General features: G+C 44.1%; 1 long non-coding RNA gene across 1 annotated transcript; it reads right to left on the bottom strand.

Moving 5' to 3' along the window:
- Positions 1-553: 553 nt before the first annotated feature.
- LOC114615796 lies at positions 554-5,997 on the bottom strand. Its single transcript, XR_003710516.1, has 3 exons — positions 5,937-5,997; positions 2,260-2,325; positions 554-623 (listed from the first exon to the last, which is right to left on the bottom strand). It is a non-coding gene; the product is annotated as an uncharacterized LOC114615796 (long non-coding RNA).
- Positions 5,998-8,747: the final 2,750 nt, after the last annotated feature.

Below are 8,747 nucleotides of genomic sequence, written 5' to 3'. Positions count from 1 at the left end.
AACTTCTGACCTTTGACACACCAGTACAGACCATGAAAGGGAAGTAAAAATTTGAAATCTTGGTAACAAGTAAGACATATTCATTTCTGTCCTGTCCCAGGGAAGTTGGTTTTTTGTTTGTTTGTTTGTTTGCTTGCTTGCTTGCTTGGCTGGTTGGTTTTTGAGCAACAGCACCCTTTACTGAGCACTCTAGTCACTGGGGTGATTTGCAGAACACAACAAGAAACAAAACTTCTTCTGTAACAATGCTGAGGGACGGGCTGGAGAGATGGCTCAGCGGTTAAGAGCACTGACTGCTCTTCCAGAGGTCCTGAGTTCAAATCCCAGCAACCACATGGTGGCTCACAACCATCCGTAATGAGATTCGATGCCCTCTTCTGGTGTGTCTGAAGACAGCTACAGTGTACTCATAAATAAAATAAATAAATAAATCTTTTAAAAAAAAAAAAAAAAAAAAAAAAACAATGCTGAGGGACAAGCACAGCAAACAAAATCGTCATCATGAAGATCACCAAAGCTTCACAAACACGCCATTCTGACTGTGCTCACTCACCCAGGACTGCACACACCAGGGGACGGCAGGGAAGATTCTTGTCAGCAGCCTTCTTTCTGTGTCTCATAGGCTTTAAAAACACACACACAGAAAAGAGAGGGAATTAGCAGACACTTGAACTGGAATCCAATGGCTTATCATGTTTCTCACGCAAATAAAAGCTCTGCTAGAGAGATTTGCTGGAAGGCATCCACCTTGTCTTTCTCTTTCTAGTGGGGGGGGGGGCAGGAGGGTGCAAGCAGGACGGGCACAGGGACGTGCTTCTGAGTTATCAATGAAGGTGTATGACAAAACCACAATTTACAGCAAGTCCCAAAGGACACACTACAGTAGGACAAATGTCGTTACTTTCATTTATCTATGCTGTGCACGTGTCATTGTTAACAACATAAAGGATGCACTGGTACTTTTCTATAATAATAAAAGTAATTAAGAAAAAGAAGACGAGGGGCTGGAGCGACGCTTCAGTTGGTGAAAGCAAGCACAGGTTCAACCCCCAGAAGCTGTATAAGCCGTTCCTGTGTAATCCCAATGCTGAGTTGGTAGAGTCGGGCAGATTCCTAGGATTCTCTGGCCAGCTCCAGACCAATCACAGACACTGTCTCAAAAAGAAGTGGAGAGTGTGTTCATAACAACACCTAAAGCTATCTTCTGACTACCATATGCAGCTGCTCAGACACATAAAAGAGGACAGGGCCTGGAAAGATGGCTCATAAATTAAAAGCACTGGCTGCTCCTCCAGAGGACCTGGGTTTAATTACGAGCACCCACACGACAGCTCACAACTGTCTATACCTCCAGTTCCCAGGGATCTGACATGCTTTTTCTGGCTTCCTCAGGCACCAGACACTTAGGTGGTACAGACTTACACGGAAGCAAAACTCTCATACACGTAAGATAAAAAAAGATTTAAAACTAAAGATAAATAAAGAGAGAAGGGGGGGTGGGAGCTGCACAGTCAGCAACTGCAGCAGTGGCGGGGAGGGAAGCTAAGCTTCCAGTCTAAGCCATGTTGTAAAACTGTTTAACACACTCTAGCCTCATCCTCATCTTCCATATTCCATTTTCTCTACAGTCGACCTCTCAGTGAGAAAATAAGCAGACATAGTCTTATATAATAAAAACTGTACTATATAGCCGGACATAATGGTGGTGGACACCTGTACTTCTAGCATGAAGAAGCCGGAAGCAAAAGACTCAGGAGTTCAAGGCCAGCTTTGGCTACATGGTTGAAGCCTGAGTAGGCTACAGAGAACTCAGTGTCTAGGGGGACAGGGCTTAAACAGATGGCTCAGCAGTTTAAGGCACTTGCTACCAAGCCTGACAACCTAAATTCAAGCTCTGGGAGCCATGTGATACAGGGAGAGGACTAAGGTCACCCCTGCAGGCTGTCCTCTGACCTCTGTGCTCACACTGTACCACAGTCACGTGAAACCTTTTTGAAACCTGTGCTCTTCCTACTGTCTAGTATTACTATGCTCACTATTTGGTTGTACATCTTTCTATCCTCAGGTGAGCAAGGAAACAGCTTGATGACGAACAAAAACGCCCTAAAAGGCGGACAGAGCTGTTGACAAGCAATCATGCCCTGAGCCCTTTAGGCACAATTATCCAGCTACATTTGTTCTTAAAGGACCATCCGAACTCACCCAACACACAAAAATTTGTCTATTAAAAACAAGAAGTAAATATAAAATCACACCTACCATTCTATGTAAGTTTACTCGAAAATTCATGTTGTCATCATGTAAAAATGCATTGGCATATTGATCCTAATAAAAATAGAAAAGGCAAGATGCGGTAACTGCATTTAAGAAACTCAATCGGACACGGTGGCACATGCCCAATTGTCAGCATTTGGGAGATAGAGACAGGAGGATCAGGAATTTGAGGTCATCCTGAACTATACAGCCAATTTAATCCTAATGTGGGCTATATGAGACTCTGAGGAAAGCCAGAAAAAAAAAAATAGACCAAGAAAGACAGGATGACAGGGGCTGGTGAGATGCTCACTTACTGGGTAGACAATTGGCACGTTTTATGAACAGATTGAGTTTGATCCTGCAACCCACATCACTGCAATCCAAAAGTGTCCTCTGACCTCCACATGTAAGCTAAGACAAAGAAGTGCACATGCATGCATTCATACACACAAACATACACATAAATAAATAAATAAATATATTTTAAAAGACAGGAAGAAAGATGGGATGGAGGTGGGGAGGGAGGAGGAAGGGAAGATAGGAAAATTTAATAAGGGTGGGTTTTGGTTTTTTGGTTTGGTTTGGTTTGGTTTGGTTTTGGTTTTGGTTTTTTGAGACAGGGTCTCACTGTATAGCCCTGGCTGTCCCGGAACTCACTGCATAGACCAGGCTGACCTCGAATTCACAGAGATCCACCTGCCTCTGCCTCCTGAGTGCTAGGATTAAGATGTCCAGCATCACCCAGCTGAAAGGTAGGAAGAAGCTGAGAGGAAGGCAGGTAAGCAAGCATACATGAGTGCATACATCTGTAATAACACATCCTACAAATCCTTCCTCTCGCCTTCCACAAACCCCAAAACAAGCTCTCCAGACTAGGCTGGCCTCCAACTCCCTATGAAGCTAAGAACAGCTTTGAAATTCTGACCCTCCTGCCTTCCACCTCTCTCTCTCTGGGTGCTGGGAGCTTAGGCAGACCAGTTCATGCTGAGGCGGAGAGCGAATCAAGTGCTTGCCCAACTGAAACATAACCTCAGTCCAAATCCACAGACCTTCATGAACTACTTTCAGGTCAGTTGGAGAGCTAAAGTGATAAATCTAGAGCCTTTCTCTCAACCCCTTGCCTACGCCATGAAATCGAGTATAGTATGCCTTTAACTGGTTGAAGATCTCCAAGAAAATTAAATACAATGAAGATTAAAAGCCAGGGATTTGAGACAAATGCTGAGAGGAATCTGTCTTCCTGTTCTCTCTTCCTTTCCATCTGCCCAAGGAGTCAGCTGTGTTTGTGACAGCTTGGAGGCTCTCATGGGGCAAGACAGTACATGTGCAAGAGCCACACGAGGCTTTGGAATAAGGCAGGCCTGCGCTCTGCTGGGAATGAGCTCAGCACAACAGGAAACAAGTGCTATACTGGCAGCACAGAGGCAGGCAAGACCCCATCTCTCTCCGGCTTTTAAAGACTGGTGGAAGAGCCACACTCTTCCCACCACGGATTGGAAACAGGCATCCCTTGGCCCTTCCCAGCACCGTCCTGAGACCTGACATGCCTACTGACTCCAGTTACTACAACTATTACAATTTGTGAAAACAACACCTTTAAAGATTTTCTTTGAAGCCGGGCGGTGGTGGCGCACGCCTTTAATCCCAGCACTTGGGAGGCAGAGGCAGGCGGATTTCTGAGTTCGAGGCCAGCCTGGTCTACAGAGTGAGTTCCAGGACAGCCAGGGCTATACAGAGAAACCCTGTCTTGAAAAAGAAAAACAAAAAAACAAAACAAAACAAAAAGATTTTCTTTGAAAGACTTTGAGAAGCAATTATACAAGGCCCACTGTTACTAAGCTGCTCTTCCAGACTCGGCCTCCCCAGCCCTGTGAGCAGAGCTCATCTTCCCAGAGAGAACACAGAGGAAGTCTGTGAGAGGCCACTCCGCCCTGTGGACGACCTTTACTATTGCCTTAAACACAAAGACAAGGACAGGGGTTCTGAAAGCAGAGGCTGAAGCTCTAACTCTAGCTCTGACCTAGCTCGAGTTCCATCTCGCTTGAGTCTAGTTAGTCCAGCCTTCTCACGGGAAGCAGCAGCTTCCATAGTTAATCTTCACGGACAATCTGAGTAGTTTTCAAGTCACTGCTAAGACATCCTCCACGTATGCCTATGAGAATATATTCCAAGAAGTTAAATTAAGAAATTAAAGACCCATCCTAAATGTGTCTGGTACTACTCTATGGGCTAAGGACTCAAAATGAAGAAAAAGAGAAAAGGAAGAAAGCCTAAATGACTACTTTGTGGGTTCTTTTTTCTTCTACACTTTCAACCCCTTAACACTAGACAAGAGAGAAAAAAGATAGAGGGGAAAGGAGGTGTCATTATTCTTAGACTTCCTGATAAGGGGTGTCCTTGGGGCAAATTTGGTCTTTGAAGTCAGGATATCTAATTTCTTGTTGTTGTTTCTTCTTTCCAAACAACTACTTAACAAACCACAACCAACAGCAACCTACCACCGACCAAAAACCCACTTGCCTCAAGGGGGCCTAGCATTTATATACCCTCTGAAGAGTCCCCAGACTTCAAACATCACACGCTTGCAGAAACTATCTGCAGCTGTCAATATCATGCCCCTGGTGCATGAGGCAAATCCTGCTGTGGACAAACTGAAGCAGTCCCAAATCCCACACCTGGGATTAAAATAAAAACGTATCTTTATAATATTTGTGGTTTTAAAGAAACCAAAATTCTCAGTACATCTAATTGGTAAACACCATCATTCATCTCTTTCTGCTCCCTGATTGCAGATACACTGTGAGGAAGATGCCTCAGCCTGCCACAGTCATGCCCCACTGCCATGTCTTCCCCTCGCAACAGGCCATGTCACCTCAAACTGAGTAAAAGAAATCCTCTTTGAAGTCCCTTTTTAGACAATTACACTATTATGTGTATGAATGTGTGCACATGCACCATAAGCATACATGTGGAGGTCACAGAACAGCTTGCAAGAGTCAGTCAGTTCTCTCCTTCACCATGTGGATCCCGGGACCAAACTCATGTCATCAGACTTGGAAGCTAGTGCCTTTACCAGGGGAGCCACAGCTCCCACATGTACACTGCTACCTATTTGGAATTTGGTTACAGAAACATAACTCATCTGCACTTCTTCCTCCTTCAGGTCTTACTTACCACCAAAATACAACCACTCTCCTGTTTCTCTTCTACTCCTCAATCCCCACGATACCTTAGCTCTTTTTTAATCCACTAAATTAAATTAAATTAAATTAAATTAAATTGTGGCTTGCCACAAACTCACTATTAAAGCAAGGAAAGCCTTGAAATTCTAATCTTCCTGCCTCTACCTCCAGAGTGCTGAGACTATAGGCCTATAACAAGCCCAGCTTTTTAGATGGTACTGGAATTCAAAGCCAGGGCTCTGTGAATGACCAAAGCTACATTTCCAGCACCTTGAGGTTCACTGCTAACTCAGCTAATGAATGCTGACTGAGTCTATAGAGTGAGCCAGATAAGGAGACCAGTGTGGTACTGAAGGCAAAGGCCCTGTTACCTAAGTTCACGTTCTGGAGAAGACGGACAACACAAAAAACCTTCAAGTCATAAAACAGAAGTAGGTGGACAGAAAAGAGCTCTCTGGAAGACATCAACTCACACCCAAGACTCACGGTAAGACCTACCTCTGCGATACAGGTGAGGATAATCAGACAGAGCTTGCCACTGTGAAGCCTGTGTTCATCTGTAAATAAAAAAAAAAAAAAAAACAACTCTTCTTTGTACATAATCCAAACCTCATGATCAGAGAGAACAGAGGCACACATCATGAAAAGGAGCAGCTGTAGTTCTCATTCCACAAAGCCATGACGGGAGGGCTGGGGAGACAGTTCACGCAAAGAAGTGCTACCTTCACAAGCACGTGAATTTCAATTCAACTTTATGTAAACATCAACAACACACACTTGTACCCCAGCTCTGTGAAGACAACACAGGACCCCTGATGATCATTAGCTAGCCAGCCTTACCTACTTAGTGAGCTCTAAGCTGCTAAGAAACCTGTCTCCAAAAAAAAAAAAAAAAAAAGGTGGATGGTGCCTGAGGAATCTCACACACACACACAGACACACTCACACACTCACGCACAGGCATATACCTTTAGACAGTAAAAACACATATACACATGTGAATCAAAACCAAGATGGTTGGGCTGGTGAGATGGCTCAGTGGTTAAGAGCACTGACTGCTCTTCCAGAGGTCATGAGTTCAAATCCCAGCAACCACATGGTGGCTCACAACCATCCACAATGAGATCTGATGCCCTCTTACAGGGTGTTTGAAGACAGCTACAGTATATGTACATGTAATTAAAAAAAAAAAAAAAGATGGTACTGAAGTCTTGCTTCTCTCCTAGGCAAAGGAATTCCCTCAGATGTTTTTAATCCTGGTGGCTTGTAAACTATCTGCCGAGGATGTAACCTTGTACCCACTCCTAGGATCATGCCCCTGCCTTTTCTTCCAGGGCTGGGGGCTAACGTGGGGGTCACGCGTGGTAAGCAAGAGCTCCGTGACTAAACTGAGCTCCCCAACCACAGCGCCTATTTTAAAGATCAAGCAGATTTCTCTTTAAGGTAACAACACCAAAGACACAAATGCCAAGGATTTTTAAAAGGCCTTAAGAACAGAATAAAACAAGGGAATGAGAACAAAAAATTCCAGAGAATGAATAGAAAGGAATGACTGAGGAGACGGTTTCAACAATAAAATCTGTTTTAAAAAACTGAGTGGGTAGCACGGGGCTGGAGAGTGGTTAAGCGCACGGGATACTCTCAAGACCTGGTGGACCCTGCCCTGGCTAGGGCCTCACTGTCTTTGTTACTATTATCATAATAACTCACACTTTTTTTCTGTGCTTCTGGGGATGAAATGTACGGCCTTACCCATGAAACCAACTGCCCTACCACTAAACCACAACCCCAGTCTCATGTCATGATCTTAGGAGAGTAGAACTAATAGTTTCTTTGTCCTAAACAAGACATCTTTTTCTTTTGATTGTTTTTGTAAGAGATTGGCAAAAACGCCACAAAACAGTCATTTTTGAAATTAAATATTCATCATACCTAACCTTGTCCTTAGCCATATTTAAACTGCTTGTTGGCAAAAACGCATTCTATGGGCCTGTGACTACCTATGCTGGTTATTAATTAGTCTTTAATCTGGGCTTGTATTTATGAACATGAAGTGACCACGACAGAGGCTTATAAAACCGTTAAGAACTAAAAATACATCCTAAGAACCTCCAATTCAGTGTGTTATGTCAAGCAAAGTAAAAGTTCATTTTTCTGGGTCATATCCAAGCAATTTCTTCTTTCTGTGATTGCTGCAGTATTTGCAGAGAAAGGAAGAATCTAGCCATTTCCATAAAGAAGCAATAGCCTCAGGAAACTCTACACAGGAGTCTTGCTATCCTTGCTTGCCAGCTCTCACTTGGCCTAGTCTCAAAGAGCCAATCATGTCAGCAACTCCCAGAGGACTGTTATGTTAGGCATTGGTGACATGGAGCACCTGCATGTAGTTAACCCCTGAATGTAGCTCATTCTTGAAAGTACATCATGAGATACAAGAGGAAAAAGTCCATTTTCAAGATAGAAATCTCCAGCAGCAAATGCAATGTCTGAACATAGCACAGCTTAGCCCCACCCCATCCCCAGGCTCCTTTAGCTCTGGTCGATCTCCATTTCCCACGCTGACCTTTCACCTTCCTAATCTCTGTCTACCAGTTTTTTCTTCTTTCCAGAGACCCTGAACCCGCTCTTTTCTTCATTTCCAGAACTCTTGAAAACCCTCATAACAGAAACCTGCTCACTTGACAAACAAAAGCCTTCTAAAATAAAACCCATGCTGAAGGGAGCTTCAGACAACCTCAGAGGCAATATATAGTCTTTTCACAAAAAGTAAGGCAGCAAAACAATCAATTTTAATAATTTTGGATCTATAATAAAGTTGGCTTTTATATCTATGAATATGAAGTTTCTTATGGACTGTAAGTTAATAACACAGGTGGGCATGGTAGTACACATATGTAATTCTAGCACTTGTAAACAGACAGGAGGATCAAGAGGTCAAGGCTGGCCTCTGCAACAGAACAAATCTGAGGCATCCTGGAATACTTGAGACTCAGAAAAGAGAGAAGAGAAAAGAAAAGGATGAGGAAAGGGAGAAGGGAAGAGAGGTAAAGAGGAAAAGAGGAAGGAAAGGAGAGGAGAAAAGAAAAAAAGAGGGGAGGGGAGGGGAGTGGAGAGGAGAGAAGGCGAGGGGAGGGGAGGGGAGGGGAAGAAGGGGGAGGGGAGGGGAGGGAAGAGAGGGGAGGGGAGGGGAGGGGAGGGGAGGGAGGGGGAGGGGAGGGAAAGGAGGGGAGGGGAGAAAAAGGGAGAAGGGAGGAGAGGAGAGGAGAGGAGAAGAGAGGAGAAGAGAGGAGAAGAGAGGAGAAGAGAGGA

Source organism: Grammomys surdaster, unplaced genomic scaffold, assembly GCF_004785775.1.
Source record: "Grammomys surdaster isolate TR1022 unplaced genomic scaffold, NIH_TR_1.0 148573, whole genome shotgun sequence".
Taxonomy (NCBI): domain Eukaryota; kingdom Metazoa; phylum Chordata; class Mammalia; order Rodentia; family Muridae; genus Grammomys; species Grammomys surdaster.
The sequence above is the reverse complement of the archived record's forward strand: the minus strand, read 5'-3'. Positions and strand labels throughout refer to the sequence as shown.